Source organism: Tursiops truncatus, chromosome 4 (assembly GCF_011762595.2).
Source record: "Tursiops truncatus isolate mTurTru1 chromosome 4, mTurTru1.mat.Y, whole genome shotgun sequence".
Taxonomy (NCBI): domain Eukaryota; kingdom Metazoa; phylum Chordata; class Mammalia; order Artiodactyla; family Delphinidae; genus Tursiops; species Tursiops truncatus.
Window position 1 is genome coordinate 48,212,175 of NC_047037.1, and position 25,166 is coordinate 48,237,340.

Below are 25,166 nucleotides of genomic sequence, written 5' to 3' on the forward strand. Positions count from 1 at the left end.
ATGCTGCAGGGAACATCCTTTCAGTGTGTGTCTCCTTCCATGTGTGTGATTGGGTTGCTGGGTATAAAGTGGGGGGACCTTTAACTTTACTAGATACTAGCGAGCCACCAAACTGCTCTCTGAAATGGTTGCAGAAATTGGTACTTCCATCAGAAACGTGCAAGACTTCTTGTTTCTGCACATCCTCACCAACACCTAGTGTTATCAGGCTTTAAAATTGTTGCTTGTATGATAGGTTTGAGAAGCCTTCAGTGGGTTTAATGTGTTCAGCATTTCTCTGATTATTCAATTTGTTAAGTAGGTCTTTTCATGGTTTTTGTTTGTTTGTTTGTTTTACCGCATGGGTTTCCTTTTCTGTGAATTGCTTGTTCCTGATCATTGCCCATTTTCTACTGTGCTGTTGTTTCTTTTCTTATACATCTGTAGGAATTTTAAAACACATGTGATTTATACTAATTCTTCGATAGTTAAATGCATTGACTGTGTCTTCTGTAGGTCTGTGGCTTTCCTTTCTTTTCTTTTTTGTTAAAAGTTCATTTTATCCTGGTGTCAAGGAGACTTACAGCTCTTGCATTTCTTTTGCTGACAGAATCCTCAAATTAAACAGAGATTTTTCTTTCCAGTGAAGCATGGTTTTCAGAATCTAAAATGGAAGGTGCTAAAATATCATGGCAAATGTAGACCTCCTGTGATGTTTCTCTCCACCTCTGATAGCTAACGTAAAATTTGCTTCAAAAGAGAATTTAGTTGGAATAATGCTTTAAGTCTCCTAATTCTTGTGAAAATACTGAGGAGAGAAATTTTACCCAAAAAAAAGGAGCAATGGGGATTGGGTTTTCTTTATCCAGTACTGCTGTGCTCTTCAAGAATTTTTTGGTTAAAACAACTTCTATGTTAGAAAACCAAAAGAAGTCAACTAACTGGGAGATGAGCCTCTTCCCTGAGAAACAAAACAAGCATTGCCTCTCCACAGAGCCCCTCATAATCTGCACATGATGGACCAAAGTTTTGGTTTATGGAAAACCATACCAAGAGCAGGGAGTGGCCTAGCATTTGCAGCTCTTCTCCATAACAGAAGGAAATCCTGAGCATAGCTGGATGGTGTTTTTAATTTCCAGTGAAATATTATATTCAGTTAATCTGTTTGACTTATTTTATTTAGCCTATACATTGATATTGCCTGAGTCACATACATAACCACTTTCACCATGTGTCTAGAACAATACATAACAGAAAAGACACACACATACCCATACACATTTAACTGTGTAGTATTGACCTGTAAAAAACAGTACCAGCCAGTTCCCTAAGACTTAACATCTTTTCTATCTTAACATTCACTCTGCATTCTAATATGTCATATGTAGCTCATAATGCTATAATGACTCTGTGACTTGTCTTTTTTTAAATAGTGTCTTTTGTATAGAAGTCTTTAATGTTAATGTAGTCAGTTTATCAGTATTTTCCCTTATGATCTGCTGTGTGTGTGTGTGTGATTTATGTAAGAAATCTTTCCTTACTCTGACACAATAAAGATTTTATTTTATATGTTTATCTAAACATTATTTTTCAAAACAAATAATTTTTTATGGAAGTACTGTTGATTTACTATGTTACATCTAAAAATTTTTAATAGCTTTTCCCATTTGGGAATTTTATGTATTTGATAACTTTTGCTTTATATATTTTGAAGTTATATTGTTAGGGGTATACAGGTTCAGAATTATTATATATTCCTGATAAGTTTTTCCTTTTATCATTACGTTACTATCATTTTTGTTTATATTTTATACTAAAATTATTTTGTATGATACTAACAGAGCTATAATATCCTCTTTTGGTTAGTATTTGAAAAATATTGATTATATTTTTCTATCCCTAAATGTTAGACCTTTCTATGTCTTTAGTGTTTCAAGTATATCCCTTAAATAAAATATTAAAAATCCACCCTAGAACCTTAAAGTTACTCATTTAATATGTTGATATTTTTGGATTACTGGAATATTTAGATTTATTTCCCCTATATTATTTTGTCTTATGTATTTACCATGTCTTTTTTTTTTTGCTCTCCACTTTACCCCTTTTTTAATCAAATGAATAAAAAATACATTTTCCTTTTTATTCATTTGATTATATACCATCTATTATTTTTGCTAGTTACCCTTAATTTATTGACCTAAAATATGAAGCTAGTCAATATCTTTCCCTACTTTCTACATGAAACAAGTGCCTTTAACTCCTTTTGCTCTTATTAATTTCCTTCACTCTTCAGTGTTATTGTTGGCTACTATTATATTCCTACCTTGTTTTTAAGTCCGCACTGCCTTGGCCATTATCCTTTATTTTTGTTTATTTATTTATTTATTTATTTATTTTGCGGTATGTGAGCCTCTCAGTGGTGTGGAGGTGTTTCTTTAGGTTTACCCAAGTTTCCAATTTCTTTCTTTGCTCATTATTCCTCTGGTCTCAATATTCTTCCTCTAGAAGAATATTCTTTTTTTAATTAATTAATTAATTAATTTTATTTTTGGCTGCGTTGGGTCTTCGTTGCTGCACACAGGCTTTCTCTAGTTGCGGTGAGCGGGGGCTACTCTTGGTTGTGGTGAGCAGGCTTCTCATTGCGATGGCTTCTCTTGTTGAAGAGTATGGGCTCTAGGCACGCAGGCTTCATTAGTTGTGGCTCACGGGCTCTAGAGCACAGGCGCAGTAATTGTGGCACATGGGCTTAGTCGCTCCACGGCATGTAGGGTCTTCCCAGACCAGGGCTCAAACCTGAGTCCCCTGCATTGGCAGGCGGATTCTTAACCACTGCACCACCAGGGAAGCCCTAGAAGAATATTCTTTAGTTGTTCTTTTATTGAAGGTCTCTGAGTGACTAAGTAATCTAATATTTGTTGGAAAATGTCTTTATTTCAGCCTTACTCTAAAAGGGTATAGAATACTAATTGACAGTTATTTTCCCTCAGCATTTTGAACATATTATTCTGCTGTCTTTTGGTCTCTATTGTTGCTATTGAAAAGTATGCTTAGATTCCACTGTTTTCTTTTCTATGTAATCTTTTTATGCTTGCTGTGTACATTTAGGATTTTTTTGTCTTGTCTTTGGCATTCTGAAGTTTATTACATGTACCTAGGTATGGGTTTATTTTTATTTGCCCTGCTCAGAACTGGTGGCTATCCTTATACCTGAGAATTCATATCTTTATGAAATTCTGGAAAATTCCCAGGCATTATATTTTGAAACATTGTTGCCTACACATTTTTTTTTTCTGATTTCTCTTTCTGAAATGCCTACTTGATAAATGCTTGGCCTTCTCATTTCATTCTTCTTATCTCTAATGGTGTTTTCATATATCCAGCTCTTTTATCTTTCTCTACTGCATCCTGTGCAGTTGCCTAAAATCTTTCAATTCAGCGATTCTCTCTCCAGCTATGTGTTATCTCTTCGTTAGGCTTTAAATTTCAGTGACCATATTTTCACTTCTAAAAATTCAATTGGTTCTTTTTCAAATTCATTTATTTTTTTTCTCATGACACCTTGTTCTTTCTTTGTGGTCCCCTCCCCACTTTCTTTTGGTTTTAAAATTATTTTAAACACATTTATTTCAGTCTCCTTCAGATTTTCTATTATCTTAGGTTCTTGGGATAACCTCCAGTTCTCTGTGTTTACTCATTCTGACTCATGGGGGAGTATTTATCTGTTTTTAAATTTTTGATTGTGAGCAAACTTCAGTGGAGCTTGTTTTATCTAGGATATCCTGTCTGGCCTGGGTTGTGGGAGTATCCTTCCAGAGTTGTTTTGCATTTTGCTTCTGCCAGGTGCCTCATGGGTATTTGTGGCCCAATTTTTATGTTAAATTCCCAGCCTTGGGATTCTCATACTGAGTGAGCAGTGAGAATCTGGCCTCCACCCTTGTGTGGAAAGGCTGAGGTTTTGATTTCTCAGGCAAGACTTTTTTTGTTCTCTATTCAGAGCTCTGGGCAGAGACAAGCTCCCTTGATGATCATTGATGGAGTGGGTAGGATTTTTCTTGTCTCTCCTTTCGCTGAGAATGAGGTACTTTGAAGGTCCTAGATCTGTGTAGGGGTCTCAGTTTCAAGTCCCCTCTTCCAGAAGGCCTAAATCTACAGTCCTTCCTGCGTGTGACTTCAAAGCCAAGTCCTTAAGCGTTAGTGCCCTGTCTTGGGTCTTATAACCCTTCTTCCCCTCACTCTCTTTTTTTCTTCTGACTCACCTCTTCATTCTCTGAGCCTTAATTGATGCTAATATTACTTCTGATAATACATCTTGTGGCTTCACGTCCCTTCACAGTCTAGGCGCCACAGCTGTCAGCTCACTGAGGACATGACCTATGTTTTAGTCTTTTTCAGGGTTAATATACAACCTAGTAAACTTCTTGCCACAAATATTTGTTAATTGATTCACAAACTTCCCAGTGTGAGAAGTTGCTATGTCTGCACCTTCACACAAAATATATAAGCTGTTTTCCACTTAAACTGATATAGTTGGGGGTGCCCCAAGCCTCAGATCTTATTGGGGTATTGTGGAGAGAGCCCTGGACTGAGTCAGAAGTCTAGGGTATTAGACTAATCTGTTGCAGAAAACTTGTGTGTCTTTAGACAAGTCATTCTACCTTTCTGAACCTCAGTGTCTTTGTCTACAAAATGAAGATAGTATATTCACTCTGTGTACCCTGCAGGGTTGTGAAGAGGATTAAATAAGAAATGCCATGTGGAAAAGTGATATAAACTTTAAAAGGCTGTCCACGGTGTGTTGTTGATAATGTATTGTTGTTTGTAGGTCAGGACATGGTAAACCACAGAGGCAGTAATAAGATTTCCTGATTCCTCCTGGGAAATATTGTTTATTTTGGCATTGTCTGGTTGCTGTCCTTGCTACAAGAAATATTGTTTTTGCTTGTCAGACTCTCTTTAATGGTTAACATGTTGACCAAAGGAGCCCTATTAATATTCTAGATGGCTTAGATGAAGCTTCACTTTTGGTTGTTTAACTCAAAGAATTGCACCATATATCATCCTCTCTTCTAGCAACATCCTTCCAGTTTTTTTAAAAGTCAGTGAAATATTTACTGCCATGATGCCTTTCTAAGCAGAAAAATGGGGCTCTGTCACATCTTACCTCCACTTTCCATTCTCCTTTCCTCACCCCGCTGCATAGATTCATACCTGTGGGGCTCCTGCCATACAAAATGTACTCTCACATCAGTTCAGCAAATACTGGTTCCTAATGGCTGTGTGTAAAGCAAAGTTTTGCAAACAGGATATCTTATTTTCACATTAAATAACACACGTTCCCACTTTGGTTTCGATCTGCATTCAGTCAGCATTGGATTTGGTATCTATCACTCCATCAAGTTCAGTCTCTGACAGACTGTACACATACACTATTTAGGAATCCTGGTGATTCCTTTTATTAAATGAAGACTCCTTGCTAGTAAATAACCCCAGCTCTACCTACCATTAACGCGTTCTCATAATGGGTTTTCACATAAGAGGTACGTGTGGGTTGTAATATGAATCTTTTACCCTGTTTCATTTTTGAGTCACTATCCCCTTTAACACATGGGTGACAAAAAACGGAGCACAGATCCTCTCTCTAATGTCATCAGAATGCCGTGGAGTGGAATGCTGGTGGAATAAACAGCGCTGAGTGTTACCTAGGCTGGCCCTGACCAGTGGGTAATCACAGTCATATAAATTACAGGTTCTCTTTGGAGAACGGAATGATTTTCTGAGTCATTTCCAGAGCCTCTGAAGTGGCACTTCCTGTTGTTAGAGATCTGTTGTGCTGAGATGATTTTAGCTGCTGGCTCCTGTGAAAGAGACACGCAGGGACTAGAAAGCACACTCCCAGGTGCTGGAGCTGGAAGAAATAATTGGATCCGAAACTCATTTCATAGACAAGGAAAGTGTAACCTAAAAGATGTGCCCAGGGTCACACTGCTGGTTACAGGCAGTAGTCCCAGGACCCAGGAGGTCTGTCTCCAGTTCACTAGCTTTGGTTTTATTTCATCAAGTTTAAGTTTTAGCAGTTTATCCTTTTGCAAAAGTAATAGGCTATAATCTTTGAAGTCAGACAGATTTGTGTTAGAGTCTCTGCCTCATCTGTTAAAGTTTATAGTCTTTCTGAGCCTTGGTTTCTTTTTCTCTTCTTTCTTTCTTTCTTTATTTTTTTTTTTTTTTTTTGCTGCACTGTTCGGCATGAGGGATCTTAGTTCCCCGACCAGGGATGGGGCCCGTGCCCCCTGCATTGGGAGTGCGGAGTCTTAACCACTGGACCGCCAGGGAAGTCCCTGAGCCTTTGTTTCTTTATCTAAAAAATGCACGTAGAAATGCCTACCTTATAGGATTATTGTGCTAATTCATGTTAATGTAGTCAGTATATGAAGTGCCTGGTACGTACTGGATTAAAATACAGATATTATTGTTATTACTCTAGGAGACAGGGCTGGACCAACTGCCTCCTCTAATTCTAATAGTAACTTATACTTCCCATAGAACTTTTTTGGCAACTAAATCTTTCCTTATCTCTCCAGCTTTGGGCCCTATGTAGATCCACATAGGCCTTTCTTGGGTATCAAGTTTCTATTTTTAAAATATTTCTAGCCACCCAGTAATCTGGTTCTCATTGCAGACTCCTGGGTTGTTAGGAGGAAATCTCTAGTCTCCTTAGCCTATGAGGAGCAGAACCATCCTGGTTCTCTTTCTTTTGAGATAACGAAGTTGCCCTTGGAATATCAACCAGACTGGTGTAGGAAGTGAGACACCGAAGTAGTGGGTCGGAAGCCCTGGGCTGGGGGTGGGAGTGAGGTAGAGGAGCAAAACAGGGGAGACCCTAGCTGAGCTCAGCTTCAGCTGAGCTGAGCAAGACAAGGAGCTGATGCCTCTCAAATGCAATAGTAGCTCAAGCGACTAAAAGACAAGTGACTAATTTAGTGTCCGGTCCTTTGGAAGTGAGGCCTCCATGGCCCTGCTGACTGGCTGGATTTGAGGAAGCCAAGCTTAAACAGAGGCAGTTGCAGATAGGAGGCTGGACGGTGTGTGTACACGTGCGTGTGCATAAGACTTGTAAAAAACGCCTCTCTCTTTATTACTTTTCCTAGGGTAAAGGGGCTGACAACCATCACCTTGCTTGGCTTGCAGGCAGTGAGGGAGAGAGTTGCCTAGAACATCTGGAAGCCTGCAGCTTGGCGGAGAAAGCAGTGATAAAAAATAAGTCAGAAGGCAGGGTGAGTTCAACTTCCCCTTCTTGCTGGTGCTGGGCTGAGGGTCACCTGCAGAATGATGTGGAAAAGAGCTGGCTGGTTAGGCCCTGGCTTCTCCTTGTCTTGTCAATACACAGGTGATCTCAGTTTCTTGTCTCATTGAAACAGCCCCTTCCCTGCTGCCACCAGAAAATGAAGAAACAAATGGAACAGGGGAAAAATACTCTATCAGAAAAATAATGGAAAAATACAAGAAACAGAGGGAGAAAAAATAAACAGAGGAAATCAAGCCCTTTGGAGCTTTGGCATTTTGTACAGTGGTCCACGCTGGAATTGAATTGAATTGAATGTGGTCCGTGAAATGCATCTTTAATAATATGCTGCTGGTGTTATAAATTTTCAAGCTGGAAAGAACCATGATAATCATCCATGGTAGCCTTTCTGTCTTACAGATGAGGCATCTCAGGCCCAGAAAAGCAAAGAGACCTGTGCAAGGTGATGCACAGGCAGCTGGAGAGAGGCAGACCTGAAACCACCGACCCTGCTTCACTTCCTCATGGTGCCTCCTTGGCGCCATTTTGGTTCCAGGCAGGCAAAGCTTATCTGGTGCTCCCCCTCTTTGTACTTCTGCCCATTCCCACCAACCCTTTCACCACAAGTGTAGAGGGGCTCCTGTCAGCTGAGAGAAAGGGGGGCCCCAAGTCAGGCGTGACGCCTAGGAGAGAGGGTGCTCTCTCTCCCCAGTCCTGGGAGCTGTGCTCATCTCAAGGTCCAGGTGACATGGTTCCACCCAGCCAAGCAGTAGCAACAACGGCCACTGATTCTACAGCTATGAAGTGCGCTTTTTCTTGTACGTTTTTCACAGTTTAATCTCCTGACTTGACTTTTCTATTTCCACCCTCTCTCTGTCTCACTCATCTGTCCCACTCACTGTTGCCAGAACCTTCTGTCACTCCTCTGGTCACAACTTCACTGTACGAAAACCTTGGGGGGCTCCCACTGCTTGTGACTTAAAGCCTAATCTTAGCTCAGCATTCAAGGTCCGGGACAGATGAGTTTTACTAATCTTATAGCCATCGAGCTTGTAATGAAACACTTCTCCAAAAAACTCCAAGCAGCTGAGCAACAAACAAATTCTGGTGAGGACCACCTTATAGTTCACTAAAAAAAAAAACAGCAAAAAGCTAACCCTGAAACCTTTGCTTTAACATTTAAAGCAAAGTTAAAATGGATCCACCCTTAGTGTTGTGATGCAGTTAAGCCATAAGTTACATTTTAACATTCCACTCACAAACTGATATTACCCTACTTTTTGACTAGAAACTGGCCCTGTAGACACGCTAAGCTGTGAGATTAGGCTGGCAAATTTACTTTCTTTTCTTTTTTTTTCTTAAATTAATTAATTAACTAATATTTATTTTTTGGCTGCATTGGGTCTTCGTTGCTGCGTGCGGGCTTTCTCTAGTTGCAGAGAGCAGGGGCTACTCTTCGTTGCGGTGCATGGGCTTCACATTGCGGTGGCTTCTCTTGTGGCGAAGCATGGGCTCTAGGCGCGTGGGCTTCAGTAGTTGTGGCACGCGGGCTCAGTAGTTGTGGCACACAGGCATAGTTGCTCTGCAGCATGTGGGATCATCCGTGACCAGGGCTTGAACGTGTGTCCCCTGCATTGGCACGTGGATTCTTAACCACTGCGCCACCAGGGGAGTCCAAATTTACTTCATTTTCTAATGACTGTGATTCTCTCTTGAGTTTTGAGTTTGTGTTTGTTTTGTTTTGGTTATGTGCTGGGAAAGGCTTCATGTCCCTTGTCTTAAGAGGAGAAAATTACCTTAAAAGTCCAAATAGTTTCCTGTATATAAATTAGGCTTCTAAGCTTAGTGAATTGGGGATCATTAGTTAATGGCTTCATGACGATGCCTTTTGCAAGTGACTTCTGAAAACTGGGGGCAAATTGAGTGATTCAGAACTGAGAAAGACCCATCTGCTTACTTGTGTGAGATATACCTCTTACTCTCAAGCCTGGGACACTGGTAAAGACTTTGATTGGGGGAAGGGAAATGCATCTCACTTCTTACTGCCCAGCAAATGCCCCCGTGCCTCCGACCCCAATTTTTCCTTTGAAGGGAAAGTACTTTAGGAAGAATGTGATTTCTTTCCCCTCCATTTTTTGGGTTGACTTAAGTTTCTTTTTTACTCTCTCATTTAACATTTTCTTAATATCCTCTAGTCCATCAGCAAGATTAAACTTTAGAATTTTCTTAAACTGAACAACAAAATGGCCTTTCAAATTACTTCCCTTTCTTTCAAATCCCCCATCCTGTTTTGCTTAATAAATATCCCTTTTGCCATCAGTTCTCCCATTACAGCTTATTAGTCTTCCTGTTTTGGGGTAATCACATAATCTCAGCCTTCACTGAAAGAAATGAGTTCCTGTAGGCAAATGAAAATGCACTTTGAAGTTCTACAGTATTAATTTCTTTTAAGTCTAGAGATGTATTGTGCACCACTGACCGTTTAGGACAAATTGGTCTTCAGAAACCATTCACAGGAACCTTGAGAATGCAGGCTATTGTTTTTGTGAGTAGAAACTTGCATTACATTGGTCAGTTGGGCCTGTAATTTTGTTTAGTTGACAGTTACATGAGAAGAATTCAAATCACTTTGCTGATTAAGAAACAAACCCCAAACAATCAATCCTGAATGCAATCCTCTACATACCCTAGGTACTTGGGACTTCGTATTGTTTTAATTTTAGCAACAGTAGTCTGAACAGGGGTTCCTATTTTTTTTTTTGCGGTACGCGGGCCTCTCACTGTTGTGGCCTCTCCCGTTGCGGAGCCCAGGCTCCGGACACGCAGGCTCAGCAGCCATGGCTCACGGGCCCAGCCGCTCCGCGGCATGTGGGATCTTCCCAGACCGGGGCACAAACCCGTGTCCCCTGCATCGGCAGGCGGACTCTCAACCACTGCGCCACCAGGGAAGCCCAGGGGTTCCTATTTTTATTAACATCTCCTAGTCTGTGTTTTTCTCCTTTGTAGCTTCAGTTTTTAGTATATTTTGTTGAATGAGTGAATAACTAAATGAATAAAGAGCCATTATTTTTCTCTTTCTTAGATGAAGTGACTGAGGCCTAGAAAAGGTATGACTTGCCCAAGGTTCCACACTAAGTCTTTGGACCTCTGGGTCTAATCCTCTGATAAGGCCATGAAGTTACAGCTGCAAAGTCATTCTTATCATCCATGCACTCATGTAAGATATATTAGGATTAGTCTGTTTCAGAGAGAATTTTAAAATTGTGGATGAGTAATGCAAATGGGGAAGATCTTGGTGTCAGAGGGCACAGTGTTTGAATCTGGCTGTGAGACCTTGGGCAAGTCATTTAAATTCAATAATTCTCATATGTAGAAATGGGATAATAATGCTTATATCATAGGATTAAATGAGTAAATGTGAGCAGTTATTATTATCAGCAGTATTATGATGTAGCCATGTAATTATCCTTGACTTTAAGAAGAACACTCAGTAACCTGCCATATTGGAATCACATGTATAAAGAGATAACATCACAAAGCTCAACTGACAGGTTCTCCCCAGATTCTTAATGTACTGTGTTGGCACCATAGTATTTATTTACAACTGTAGTTTGGAATAGTCTTGGGGGCAGCAAAGAAGAACACAGGCTAGTCACGAAGACATTATTGAGATAGAGAAGTCTTGTTTCTATTTTGACATTAAGTTCTACGGTGGCATGTTTTAGTCGTCTATATTAGGAATTTATTTTGGCACGACAGTCTATACTCATTCAGATATTGTCTTCCTCTGTGTTCTGATGCTGGAATAGAAAGTGTGTCAAAAGTCTGTGTGACTAGGAAAGAACTTAAGATGAATCCCAAACAGTCTGCTGTAGTTTGTGCCTGCTTGGAACCAGGATAACTAGTCTGCTCAAGGGGAGAATAAAAATAGTTAAAATGGTTGTTGGACCTCTGTCAGAGGTAACCATGGTGTCTGATTTTTAAAAAAACATTTTGAGAGTTGATTCCTTTGGCATTTTGTGGATGAGTCATAGTCACCCCATGAATGTTTTCTGTGTTGAGAGTGACTAATGAGTACAGTTTCAAATGTCAGGGTCCACACATGAAGATTACTGACAAGGATAAACCAGATCTGGTGCTCTCAGAGCAAGGTCAGATCATGGCACCCTCTGGAGAGGAATAAACAGAATCAGCACAAAGTACAAGGGTTTTGCCCGTTACAGAAATAACCCAACCACTAGTATGGCTTATTCATGACTGGTGGTTAAACTGGGGCACCTACCAGAACTCCCTAAGGAAGACTAGCCTGTAACAAATATAAGATAGACTGTGAGTTAGGAAGTTATAACGTGTATGAAATAATATCCTAACAGAAGATGGGGGATGCATGGAGACTAGATAAAGTCTCTACCTTCTGCTGAAATAATTTCCCCAAGTTTCTCTAACACTAGGGAAAGGGGAAACAAGACCCTTTATTTGAAGGGCCCAACATTCCAGTAACCTGAAAGGTGTTCTTGGGTGGAATTTGGAAGAATTCTCTAGTCCTTGTTGCAGCCTGGATGGCAAATTTCATGAGACTGCCTGTCCAACTCCATTGATCCTGATGTGCTCACAAGTCAGCTCATTCGGATGTTTTGCTATCCTAATACCAGGATGGGAATGACCTGGGTAACACTCACAAGCATCCTGCATTGCAAGTGACTTATATTGGCATCTAGTTAACACATCAGCCTCTTGGGATTTGGGGATTATGGCTTGATTCTTCAGAGCTAGAAGACTTTTGATAGACCTGATAAAATCAAGTTTCTATACGTAATAAGGCTGGTCAGACTGTGAGACAATCATGACCCTATGAAACCCTACCTGAGAAGCCAGTTCTTAGATTTCTTCCCTCATTCTCTTTTCAACACAATTTTTACTGAAACACCACCTGTTTTTGTCTTTAAATGATTTCTCAGAATGAATTTATATAGAAAATATGAGTTTCATTGATTTTCTAAAAAAGAAAAACCCTATCATTGTAAGCCTTGTGTACATTAAATTAAATGTACCATGCTGATCCATTTGGGCAAAACACCTTGCCCCTGAAGCAGAAATGGTTTGGGAGTTCTCTTTTTTTACTTTCTTACTCTTTTTTAACCAATCTTGCTTAAATCTATCCATTTACCCAATTACCTGGTCCCTGGGATTATGAATCTAATAACCTGCCATTTACAATGAATTTGGGATGAACTTTGCTCCATTATCAAATGATGGGAGCCATGGACCCTGCCCTCTTTTTTCTTGGGCACACTGTTTTCTGTGGTGATCTCTACCTTAATGGCATTAATCGTGTATAGCCTCTAGACTAGAAAGTGTCCTGCCTCCATAACCAGCTTCTTAATATGATAGATGGATCAATACAATGTGGGCGATAATAAGTTGTGGGTATTCTAAACAAGGTCTTGGAATGAGCATCTGAGCACAGTGCAATCAGTCATTTCCATCCATCCTTATGGGATTGGTCAACGAATGGGGGGTGTGGAGAGTGGGAAGATGCTCTGTTACCTACTGTTGGAAAGCAGCGGCTTGGTGTGGAGGGAAAAGCCTGGGACTGGGAGCCAGAGAATCTAGTCTGTCCACAGTGCTGCTTTTCGCTTTGCAACCTTGAGCAAGTGGCTTCACCTCTCTGGCTCTCAGAGAGAGTTTCATCTCTTGTAAATTGAGTGGATTGGTTTAGATGATCTCTACTGGATGTATATTGGATGACAGGTGGCCAGAGAAAGGAACGTGGGAAATAAGCAATCTCAGAACCTAAATATGCACAGACTAACTTGACTGTGAGGTGAAATGTAAGACCATAAGCCTGGATAAATTATTAGGAGTGTGCAGATGGGTGAAGAATTTAACCCTGCTACAGAGAGGGATGGTGCTCTGGAGGCTGCAATCCTATCTCTGACATGCTCTGTGTGCAGGCAACTTCATCTTTCTGAAGGCTCCCTCATCTAGAAAATAGAGAGGCTGTGATCATTTATATGCAAGCATGAGCAGCATATTATTTACAGAATCACCAGAGATTAAGATGCCTTCTGTTCAGGCTGTGCCTCTATAATCTCTGGCAGTTTGAAATGAAGAGGCGGGGAGCGTGTGTGAGGCGGGGGAAGAATGCCATGCCCATGTGTTGGCTATGCTGCTTGTCTGCATTTCTGAAGAGAATATTCTCATGTAGAAGCAGCCCAGGATCTGATCTCTCACCTGGTTGTTATGAAGGAACCATATCTTAATAGTGAGCTATGGAAAACTTGGAGCTTCGTAAATACTTAATAATCACATTGTGTGTTACATTGGATTATGCACCAATGATGAATAAAATTCCTGAAGACAGTACAGAGCAGGGCAAAATGTTATGAACTCAGAGGATAGACTAGGCTCTAGTCTTTATCCTGTCTCCTGTCACTAATTTGCTGGCTGACCTTGAGCAAGTCATTTAATGTCTCTGGGTTTTAATTACTTCAACTGTAAAACATAGGGAAGGGAGAAGGCTGGCTGGGATGATTTCTGAGGTTCCTTCCAGCTGTGAGATTAGATTTCATGATTCTGATATCTGCCATGAACCAGTCCTGAATTCAATGATATTTGCAAAATATTCATAAAAACCCTGTTCAAAGGATAAACTCCAGGCTGGATAAATACATCCACTCAGCTGTATTAAAGTATCTTCAGAGTCTTTCTAGTATGACCTTTCACCATTCTTAGCCAGGTCTCTACTTAACCACATCAGTCTGCACATATATCATTTTCATTCATACTTCTAGAATTTGCTTATGCTATTCCCATTTCTACAATAGCCTTTCCTCTCATTTATCCACATGAGAAAATATTATATATCATTCAAAGTATGGTTCAATTGTAATTTCCCTATGGAAGTGAATCGTTCCCTTGTCTCTTTTTGGAGGCTCCTTCATAACATGTTATAGCATATGTCACATTGCATAGATAATTAGTGGAGTTTACGTGTCTGACTGCTGGAGTGTTGGTGACTTGAGGGCAGGGATTGTGCCAGTGCTTAGCTAGATCCATGCTTCTCATAAAGTAAGAGCATAACCCTGTGTTTCTCCAATGAACCACAAAGGTGGTGTTTTTCAGAATTGTATTCACTAATTTTGGGTCCTCAAATGCCAGCCTTTAGTCTGGGCCTTGCAATATGGGCATATTACCCTACTGGGACTTCTTGCACCTGCAGAAGTTGGAAGGGGCTTCTTATATAAACTTCTGAGGGCCAGTTTGAAAACCACTGATCTCTGACCTTATATTTTACTTCTCGATAAAATTACCGGAATCCCAGTAATGCTTCTGAGCTGTTGTAGACTTCACATGAGTATGGCTGGATTTCACCTGGGGAAGGATACCAAAAGTAAATTCTCTCTATATCAATTGGGGAACTAGGAAGCACGAACAGCATCTCCCCTTGAGCACTATTTCTCAGTGGAAGACAAGTGCTATGGGCATTAAAGGTAGGGTTCTTTCTTACTGTGCGGGGTTGTCCTGTCTAGTGCAGGATATTCAGCATTCCTGATCCCGGTCCACCAAAGGCAGTAGTAACACCCACCCCCAGTGTATGTAACAATAAACAAAATACCCTTTAGTGAGATAGCACCTGAGGTTGAGAACCCTTGATTTTAGAAGTAAACCAGGAGGCCTCCCATATTGTAAATGCCATTTTCTAGACATGCAGCTTAGATCTAAGATCTTCTTAACCCTAAAGACTTTGATTTAGCCGTCAACTCTAGTTCAGGACCGTATATCAGCAACTTGAGAGTTATTTTTTTTTTTTCTTTTTTTTTTGAGAGTTATTTTTGACTGAGAAGAACTGAAAGGACGAAAACTCTGTTCCTTTCTTTTGTAAAGACTTTATGGTTTATAAGGAGTTTTAAAAAGTGCTGTCTCATTGGCCCTTCTTGTAATATGAGGAGCAGATTTAGTGCACATTAAAATCCACAGTGAGATAGGTAGATACTGTGATATATTCTGTTTGACTAATTTGGTAAGGTAGGGTTAATGAGAAGAAAATGAATTTCACACATGATTTTGAAAATTTTAGTCTTACTTTTGACCGAAGCCCACCACCAGGAAACGGCACTCGGGAAACTCTCCGTCTCTGTCTTAAAAGCTGTCTAGATCATCACTCTGAGTAAAAAACCTAGAGGCAAATCCAGAAAACTCTACGGAACAGTGAAGATGTGGCAGGCTGACATTTGTAGCCATAGAAGGTGCTGAATCCTACACCAACATTCATTCATTTCTGGCAATGCAGTCAATTCATACATTCTGGGGAAAGCATCATGCAAAGCCCAACATTCAGTACTGAACCACTGAAACAATGGATTAACTTGAAAAAGGACAAGAGCCGTCTTGCAGAAAGACAACGCAGATCCCTATATAGTTTCATCAGAACCAGAGACCTGAAGTTCTATTTACCCTCTTGATTCCTATTCTAGCCAGAAAATGTAGGTAAAGTAAAAATTCCCCAGAGAAGGGGCTTGTGCGTTAAGTGGCCTAAAAATGATGCACATCAGTTATCTGAGAGACCGGTTATCTGGTTTTCAAAGACGCAGTGTCGCATGGTGCTTAAAAGCACAAACTTGTTAGCTGGATGAATTTGGGCAGGTTATTTAACTACTTGGGGATCCAGTTTTCTCATCTGTAAAAAGGGGATAATAACATTACCAACATTTAGGGTCAGAGTAAGTATAAATGAGTATTAGCTATCATGATCATCATCATTGTTATTACTGTTGTTACTTTGTGAAGTACTGGCATGAAATGTCAGAGCTTCCAATAAATAATGATGTAAAAATAAGAATCTTCATTTATTTTTGATTATTTGGGCTGAATGAGGTAGTATATTCAAGTCTTTGGCCTCCTTTCATAGAACCATAGAATGTTATAGCTGGAAGGACCTGAAACACTATTTAATTCAAAATTCTTGGTTTAGAGATGGAGACGATGAAGGTAAGAGGAGTTAAATCCTTGCTCAAATTCTTGCAACAAAGATTCTGAGGTTTTGAATGCTTTTCTTCTCGTTCATAGTTCTACCCATGAAATTTCTACCTGTTGATTATCCTTGACTAGTAGTTCACCTGGGGTGCAAGGAAAATAATCTGAAATCCAAATACCTTCACTTTCCTACTCTTAGCAGCTCTGGTAAAAGTTTGGTGGCTAAACTCATTGATAAAAAAAAAATTTTCATGACTAATGAAAAGATGCATGATGTTAAAAGATGCAAAGAGCAGTGGATTGAGAGAGAAGGCTCAAGTCTTGCTTCTGCCTCTGCTATTAACTTGGATGACCATTCTCAGCCTCGATTTCTCTGTTTGCAAAATAAGAAAGTTGGGCTGTGTGATTGTTACAAAATATTGGCACAATAATATATTGTATAAATATTTTCTCTAATGAACATTCAAGTCTTTACAATTATGAGAAACATTTTGTCATCAGAATGTTCAAACACCTGGATGCAATTTTTTTTTAATTTGCTAATTATTTGAAAAACAAACAAAGGGAAAAAAACAATTTAAAAAATGAACAGGCCATGGAAACCAGCTTGCTCATTTGTAGGACAGTTTATTGGGCTGGAATATTTTGCCTTTGGCAAATGAGAATCAGTTAATTCCAGGCATTTGCTTATTGGCTTGCTAGAATAGAATGATCTATTTTTATTTCATTTTTGTCAGTAATCACAAGTTAAAACTTTTAAAGGGAGGCCCAGTTATTCCTGGAAAAGGGTAATATTCTGTGACCTGCCAGACTGTGATGTCATCAGCTCTCCTCTGATCAATATATGTGTTTTCATTTTAAGCTAAGCTCCCTATGAATTTAGTAATAAGAGTAATTGCCTGCAACAATCATGAAGGCCAGTCAAATACTTTCTCAAGGAAATAAATATCTGTTTAAGGTAAAAGTGAAAAATAACATATACGATTCCATTGAAGCATTAAGTTTCTGAAATTGTCTCATCATAGTGAAATGCAAGGCCTTTGGGCTGATGTGTCCCTTGTTCCCCGGAAGAGGACAGCAAGGTACAATTCTCAGTAGCAGTCTGTCTTGGCCATCACTACCTGTGCCCCTAAAGGGGCTAGGAGGGTGGTCGTCAGGGTAAGATTTGATGTTCTGTGTTTGTCTCCTGTTTTATTTGCTGAAGGAAAATGCTGCAGGGAATACTCATTTCTTGGCTAGATGAGTGTATGGCACGAACAGACCTGGAACAATGGTCCTAATTCAACAAATATTTACTGAGCACCCATGTGCCAGGCTATAGGAGTTGCAACACCTTTGACACAGCATTTCTGTGCTAATATAGGACACTCCTCAATTACTTTATTGATTAAGTGAATGATTGTATACTACCAGCATGAGTTTCAAAGCTACATTGTCAGTTCCATTTACTTCTTGGGTTGTAAAATCAGTTAAATCCCTCAAGCTAAAAACAGTGAAAATTAAACTCTTTTCAGCTCTGAGGTAAAATATTTTCTCCCTTGCAAAATCCAAGCCCTTTCAAGAGATACACAGTCCCCATGAAATGAATAAGCCATGGTTCCTCCCAAAATGGTATTTATAATTAAAGCCAGCATGATCTGCTAGAGACCAGAGTTGACAATCTCCCTAAGTTTCCCTTTAGTGATAAAATTACATACGCAACAACTGGCTGAGAGTGGCATGCTTGGCCAGCATCAGGCTAAGAGTATATCTCAGCTACTTCTCTGGCAGAGTATCTTACAAGTTACCATTCCTTTGTTAAGACTTTGTTGAGATCTATTTATCTATCTATCTTAAGACAAATATATACATATATATAAGATACATATATATATATAAAGTTTATATAAATTTGAATTTTGAATAAGAACCACTAGGTTATTTCTAAGTTGGAATTCAGGAAACCAGTAAGACAGTAAAATGGAACATTTTGCTTTAGTTTATGGTAAAATGGAATCTATGTGAAGCAAACTCCAGAGGTCACCAGCTCCTTCAGTGAGATGTGTTCTCCTTGCCAGCCTTATTGTCTTGAGCATCTTTGGGCGTTGGGGGATGTCCTGGGCACAAGCAGCTTTTTCTCCTCTCATGGCAAATGTTTCAGAACAGAGTCCCAAATCCTTATTCCCAATTTCACGTTCTCAGTTGCTGTGAGGATGTTTTTAGCACTTTCCAAAGCAACACTGTCCAACAGAACTCTCTGCGGTTTTCTGTATCTGCACTGTCCAATAAGGCAGTCATTAGCCACGTATGGTTTTACTGAGCACTTGAAATATGGCTATTGTGATTAAGGAACTGAATTTTTAATGTGTAAATTTTAACTAACTAAAATGTAAATAACTTCATGTGGCTAATGACTACCATATTGGATAGAGTGGTTCTAGACAGTGTAAGCTTATGGTTCACGGGGCCGAGCAACCCAGCAACAGCACCCTTGCAGGATCGCCCAGTGAGGGTATCATAGAAGTTATGCATTTTATTATGAGTTATGCCTTACTTGCTTCTATAGGGGGTTTGAAGCAGAATGTCAGTAATAGCACTAGGAAGATATAAAGGGATCTCTAAGTAAAGGATAACAAATGGGAGGAATGTGTTGTGGTAAATATTAAGAGATTAAACAGCAGAACAGTGCCATTTGAATTGAATTTGAAGTTCTAAATTCTACATATTGGAGCAGGATAGAACTATCCAATTCAATATAAAAATTACATTTTGCCGGTGTGATTACTAGGGCTATAAAAATCCAATTAATGAAGGTGAGATTTCACTGTGGGCTGAAGGAGAAGCAAGCAAAAATGAATTGAGTATCAGGCCCACTGTATGTTAGAGTAGACTAGAACTCTAGGACCATCTCTAATGAAATTATCTACTTGACTGAATTGTGAAAATTCAATGAAATGATTTATGAAAGGACTTAGCATAGTGGCTAGCATTTGATAGATATCAGCACTTATGATGATCAGTTATTTCTGCCTAGATCTTTTTGAGGCCTCTTCCAAGTACCTTTGAGAACATAGGAAGATGCTAAGGGTAACTGATTTTGGCAGAATTATTTGTTGAGAATAGATCATAGAAGAGGAAATATAGACAACATAAAGGCAAGCAAAGAAATGCCACACCATCTTCCCCATTTGCAATTTGTTGCTATAGGGAGAACAGTTACTGAGGAAGGTGGGTCAGGTATCTCAGTTATGTTGGGTCAGACAACACTGGAATAGTGAGACCAAAGGGGAAAGAATAGGTAGAAAAAGTAGGAATGAGGACTGCTTGTACTTTAAGTGTTTATAATTACTGAATATAGTTCACTCATGCTGATGTTCTTGTCAAAGATAATCAAAGAAGGCATGGAAGAATATTTGAGGCACCATGGGGGTAGTGGAAAGGGCACCGACCTCGGAGTCAGGTCAACTGGATTCCAATCCTAACCTTTCAGTTTTCTGACTTAGACTAATAACCATCTTGTGGTTCCCAAATTCTCCTTTTTGTAAAACAATGATGCTTAATGATTTTGAAGATTATTCCAGCCCTCTAAGTCAAGGGTGTAATTCTAAATATGAAAGCACAAGTGGGCTCTAATCCTCCAGATTCCCCAAAGCCCTGCTGTTCTTTCAGGAATGCCTGCTGTTTTAGTCCTCTAATGTGTTTCTGTTATCCTGAAGCCCGAGTTGTGTGAACAGTGGTGTCTCAAGCAGCATGCACAAAAGCAGTTGGTATGGTGGGAGTGAGTGACAGTGGGTGGGTGAACAGATTAAAGAGGAAAGGGTTGGAAGAGAGAGTAGTGTGTGTGAAAGAAAAAAAAAAAGCAGGCCCTCTACCTTTGACAGACTCTTGCTGTATTCTCCAGTAACAGCTATCCAAAGCCAAATGCCAAAATGAAGGCATGAAAATAGCTTGCACTTCAGAGTTAAGCAGACTTGAATTTGAATCCAAGCTCTGGATTTGAGATACGTAACTTCAGTTTTCTTAACTTGGTGAAACTTATGGTTAGCAGCTATTGTAAAGCTTAAATGAGATAATATGATTCAGCAGATAGTAGGTTTTTAGTAAATATTCTCTTATCGTGGCCTCCCTAAATTGGCTTAGTTCCTTCCTCATCTAGCCCATAATGTAAAAGACTCATCAAAGAAACACACTGGGCTGCTTAGAGATCTGTATCTAGAAGCTGTAAATAACGTGTGGTGGGGAGAGAAGGGTGCTGAAGACAGAAAAATCTTTGGCCAGGAATAGAAAGTCCGGTCTCTCCATTGATGAAGCCTCTTCCTTTGTGCTGCCTCACAGTTCTCTGGTTCTTGAAAGCCACAGAAGTGTTTACCAGAACAACAACCCTAACTGTGTTTCCAACGCTTTACCAACAGGAAGATTCACAGCGCAGGCAGAGAAAACAGAACGAGGCGCCACATTCTTTCCCATTCGAAGACAGCAAAGCTGGATCCTGGAGTGACAGCCGCTCCTTGCTCCTCTAGCCAGGAGTGGGGAAAATCTCCTTCCAAGCGGAGTCCGGGGGAAGGCAGAGAACCAGGGAATGCATAGCACCTTTACCCATCTCTCTAGGTCGCTTGCCCCACCTGCCCCCCTTTACGTGGTTCTAACGCAGTTTCTGCTTTGGAGAAATGTTGGCAAGCGGTGAGCCGCCAGTCCCCTGGCAGGATTATTTCCCTGTCTCGGAGAACTTTCAGCACCGCGGACAGCGCCCCTCCCCGCCATCCTCTCTGTGGTCCAGGCTCCTGACTGGTGCTATCCTGCCGCTTGGCGTTCTCCCGGACCCCTTCCTGGAGGGGGCTCTGGTGGGAGTGGGTGGAGCAGGGAGAGGCGGTGGCTTATCATTCTGTGTTTCTTGGTCAACTCTGGCCAGTGACCGGCCCCGCCACTTCGGTGAGAATCCCTCCCAAGAGCCGGTTCCTTTGCGCCTCTCAGTTCAAGACCTCAATGAACCGAGTCTGGCACAGGTGGTGGGGTGGGGAGTGCCAGGAACAGGCGAGAGCTCTACTGTTCCAGCATTCCCGCATCTTTCCTCCGCCTTCACTTCGCTTCTAGTCATTTGGCGACTTCTATCTTACTGTTCAATCACAAAACAAAATACCTGTGTGTGGGGGCGGGGGAGGGAGGGGGTTACTCGAGCGAGAAGGAGGTTGGGGGCTGCGTCCCGCAAGGCCACACTGCCCTACTCTGGCCCTCTGGATTCGTAGGACACTAATGTGCTTTGGCATGGGGGAAGAGAGGAGTCTTACGTGCAGGTGACAGTCCTCTCCCCAGGGTTGCCCCCTCTGGCCAGGGAGCTTCCCTGGACACTTCACCCATCACGTCCTCCTCGTCGCCCCTGGCGTGTCACCGCTCTCTGGGGACAGATGCTCCTGAGAGCGCGCTGGCCTGGTCGGGTCACCGGGCTCAGCTAGAGTCCCTGTGAAGAGTTTGCTCTCTGGTAAAAGGGCAGACGTTGTTTGTCCCCGCTCTCCCCTCGGGCTTCGGCCGGAAAAGCGTCTCTTCCTCTCCATGGACTCTTTCCGAGGCCGAGAACCGAACTGTGCGAGCCCGGTGTGTGCAAGGCATGGGGGGACAGGACGAGCCCGGCGTCGGTGGAGACCCGGGGGGCCCGGACGCAGCTCGCGGCTCCCTCCTTCACCTCTATCTCCCGCCGCGCCGGAGCTGCATTCGTCCCAGCCCCGCCTGGTAGCCCTGCGAGTTGGAGCCCGGCGTCCCCCTACCCTGCATGCTGTCTAGGCCACATTACGGGCCAGAGCCGGAGAGACCCCGACTCGCCTCCTTCCTTCTTACAGGAGACCCCTTCCCGGAGGGCGCGCCTCAGCCTCCGCGCCATGTTCCTGCTTCCCCCCTCCCGGTGGCTCCGGCTCCCTGGTTCATTCAACCAGAGGCAATCATTCCCATGCGCGGGGGTCCAGCTGGGATGCAGAGGGCACGGAGGCGGACAGACCGCGGCGAAGGGGGACGTTCACTCACCGGAGGGCTGGAGGCGATGACCTGGCTGCCGGGGTTGATGGCTGGCCGTCCGCACTTACAGCGCCCGGCCCTGCCTCCTGTGATGCTGGCTGGTGGCGCCAAAGGAAGGCAGCAGGCAGCCGCTGCTGCGGAACAGCTCCTCGGTTATGCAGATTGCCCCGTCTACCCCGCACCCTCCCCGCGGCCTGTGAGTCCTCCCTCCAGCTAGCTGGTCTCCGCCCTCCTGGAATCACGTGGGCTGCCCAACCCCTTACGTTATTGAGCCGAAGCCTCTCACCAGACGGCCCCCCTCCCCGCAAACACACACACGCACACACACACGCACACGCGCGCGCTCTCTCTCTGTCAACTCCTGCCTGGCCTACTGAGCCTCCAGGTGCCGCTTCCAGTATCTCAGGCTATATGAGGCCGAGGGGCAAGAGATGCAAGCAGCTCTCTGTCCGGGGAAAGGACCAGGCAGGACTCTGCAGTATCGGTGTGTTGCGAATGCACAGACTCTGCCAGAAGCTCCACCTCTGCTGGACTTGGCATTGGACAAAGCCGGCTACCCAGCCCCGCTTCCTGCCCTCTGAAAGCTTCCCGCCTTCTTCACGGAGCCCTTGCTGCTCTTAAACTTCTTCCACCTCCCTTAGCATTACTGAAAAGAAAGGATGGGAGAGATTGATTTCCCCTCCCTTCCTAAAAAAGGCAAGACCTTCCTCCTTCTCCAAAGTTCAAGTAGGCCAAGTTTATCTTTTGATTCTCAACATCTTATGAGTAGAAAGATCGAGGATTTGAGATTTGAAGACTGACCAGGAATTTCGGTCTATGTGACCTTGGGGGTATCTAACTTCTACTAACCTTTCTTCTCTCATCTGTGAAATGACCTCCTCACAGAACTATTATGAGAATTTAAAAATGATCATATTCTTAAAATTGTCTATCTCAGGGCTAGACACATATTTAGAAGTCAATAAATGAGAGTCCTTCCCCTGTCTCTGTTAAGAAATAAATTTCGGAAAACAAGGAGATTGTGATTTGTGCCAGTAGAAAGGAAGTATCTTTTGTAAACTTAGAAGGGAGTATCTGTGCATTCAGGCTAGACAGATAACGTGTGAGTGGGGACAAGATATACACGGGGCTTATATTTTTTCATTGGCTCTGTTAGGATGAGAACTATGTTATGTCTCAAAAGGATGAGGTATAGATGGTACAAACCCAGGCATGTTTGGCCTCATCAGAGAATGAATTATTTAACATGCATTGAATAGACTGATTTAGATGGAAAGTACCTACATGAATTCTTGCATCTTTGGTCCAAGCCCTCAAAATACATGGGATCTAATGAGATGTAACTCTCCATCGTTGGAAACAAATTCACTGGGCTTCTGTTTGGGAAGAATACTGGCTGTCTGACACTTCCCTCCTAGGATGGAGCAGTTCAAGTGTACCTTTAGGTTGTGTGTTCTAGCTCAGAGGACCTGGGTTCTCTCCAGAAATATGACTAATCAATGCCAGGACAGTCTGGGAAAGTCCACCTAGCTTAAGCTTATTATTGCCTTGGACCAGCATCCAGGTCTGAAGTCTTGAGACATTCCCATAATTTGAGCTTATGAGAGTTCTGCAGGGTATATCAGATCTCCTGGGATACCCAAGAAGCAATGAAACATTTCAGGACAGGCATAGAGTTAAAGAATCAGAAGTTTGAAGCCTTAATGCAGTCTCTGCCAGTTGCTTATTGTATGATCTTTGACAAGTCACTCAAACTCTCAGAGTCTTAGCTTTGCAATGGGAATCGAACATCTGTCTGCCTTCTCCATGAGCTTGTTGTAATGTTCAAATGGGATAAAGTATGAGAAGCCATACTGTGAAAGGTAAAGAGCGAATAAATGCAAGCTATTAACATTATAGACTGAAGAAAACCCTGAATTTATTCTAGTCCAGATGCATTACAGTCATGAAGAGATAGGAAGTTGGGATTTGTCATGGAATGGGCAGTTACTAAAGTGTCAGTGTTTTTCTGTAAGTCTCTGTGTGTGCACGTGATTCAAGGGGTGTGGTGTTTCAAGCGCTGTATTTTCATTTTTGCTGTCTTCTTTGATGGATTTCTGGATTAAATCTCATTTTTTCCTGGCTTTTCATTATTAGGACAACACCAGCCACAATCACAGTGGTTATGAGTACTTAATATCTGAGATAAGTTTGTGCCTGTATTTCAGGACAGAGGGTTTACACTTTTCGACTTTCGCAGGTAAAACTGATTTGGGTTAGAAATTCAAAATGGGTTTGATTTCAAAGAAAACAATATTTAACATCCAGGAGCAATTTCTGGTTAATCATCAGCACCTTGAATGGTGATATGAGTCTCCAGTCTACTGCCAATAAACCCAATGAAATCTTCACACAAACCAGGAACTCCTGAGGAGCTCTCCCACCTGTAAGCAGATTCACTTTCCTGTTTACTTCCTTTTAATATTCTTCAGAAAGTGTCAGTTTGGACCCCTTTATACTTAGGGACACCAAAAGACCAGAAGGTGCCAACTCATGCTCCTATACCTATCATTAAAAAAAAATTGTCCAGGGTTGGTAAAATGCTAACGCTGACTCCTACCTACCTCTGTGTTGTCATGAGGAAACATGAGAAATGGAAGAATAAGCATGAAATAATTTAATTTTGCCTCAAAAATTGTGCCTTTATGAGCAGTTACTTGGATGAGCATAAATTTCAGAAAAATTTGGACAGTTTCACCAGAAGTTGCTCTGGGACTCTGAATAATTTTTTCAAACAAGTTTTCAATGTCCAATTCACCTTTCCCAGCACAGGGCAGAAAAAGGAGCTTAGGGAACAGATCTTGCATAGATTGCAATAGAAAGTTACACCTTAACAACGATTTCTTGATAAGGTTTCCCTTGGGTCCTACTCCTTTACTTACAAGCGCTTATCTTTTGCCTGTTGACTGCC